Consider the following 1,430-nt stretch of genomic DNA (forward strand, 5'->3'; position numbering starts at 1 on the left):
GCTGGCAAAGATTGTCAACTTCTTTTTAATGGCTGCGTTTCTTTATAACGGGTGATTTTTTAAGAGCTTGATAACTTTTTTTTAAAAAAAAACGCATAAAATTTGCAAAATCTCATCGGTTCTTTATTTGAAACGTTAGATTGGTCCATGACATTTACTTTTTGAAGATAATTTCATTTAAATGTTGACCGCGGCTGCGTCTTAGGTGGTCCATTCGGAAAGTCCAATTTTGGGCAACTTTTTCGAGCATTTCGGCCGGAATAGCCCGAATTTCTTCGGAAATGTTGTCTTCCAAAGCTGGAATAGTTGCTGGCTTATTTCTGTAGACTTTAGACTTGACGTAGCCCCACAAAAAATAGTCTAAAGGCGTCAAATCGCATGATCTTGGTGGCCAACTTACCGGTCCATTTCTTGAGATGAATTGTTCTCCGAAGTTTTCCCTCAAAATGGCCATAGAATCGCGAGCTGTGTGGCATGTAGCGCCATCTTGTTGAAACCACATGTCAACCAAGTTCAGTTCTTCCATTTTTGGCAACAAAAAGTTTGTTAGCATCGAACGATAGCGATCGCCATTCACCGTAACGTTGCGTCCAACAGCATCTTTGAAAAAATACGGTCCAATGATTCCACCAGCGTACAAACCACACCAAACAGTGCATTTTTCGGGATGCATGGGCAGTTCTTGAACGGCTTCTGGTTGCTCTTCACTCCAAATGCGGCAATTTTGCTTATTTACGAAGCCATTCAACCAGAAATGAGCCTCATCGCTGAACAAAATTTGTCGATAAAAAAGCGGATTTTCTGCCAACTTTTCTAGGGCCCATTCACTGAAAATTCGACGTTGTGGCAGATCGTTCGGCTTCAGTTCTTGCACGAGCTGTATTTTATACGGTTTTACACCAAGATCTTTGCGTAAAATCTTCCATGTGGTCGAATAACACAAACCCAATTGCTGCGAACGGCGACGAATCGACATTTCACGGTCTTCAGCAACACTCTCAGAAACAGACGCAATATTCTCTTCTGTACGCACTGTACGCATTCGTGTGGTTGGTTTAATGTCCAATAAAGTAAACTGAGTGCGAAACTTGGTCACAATCGCATTAATTGTTTGCTCACTTGGTCGATTATGTAGACCATAAATCGGACGTAAAGCGCGAAACACATTTCGAACCGAACACTGATTTTGGTAATAAAATTCAATGATTTGCAAGCGTTGCTCGTTAGTAAGTCTATTCATGATGAAATTTCAAAGCATACTGAGCATCTTTCTCTTTGACACCATGTCTGAAATCCCACGTGATCTGTCAAATACTAATGCATGAAAATCCTAACCTCAAAAAAAACACCCGTTACATTCCGGATAATCCCAATTCACAGCCGGAATAAACAGAATGCGTTTGAAATATACGTCAACATATAATCAGGAA

The sequence above is a fragment of the Rhagoletis pomonella genome, unplaced genomic scaffold (genome assembly GCF_013731165.1).
Source record: "Rhagoletis pomonella isolate Grant_MI unplaced genomic scaffold, Rhpom_1.0 Rhpom_scaffold_00002, whole genome shotgun sequence".
Taxonomy (NCBI): domain Eukaryota; kingdom Metazoa; phylum Arthropoda; class Insecta; order Diptera; family Tephritidae; genus Rhagoletis; species Rhagoletis pomonella.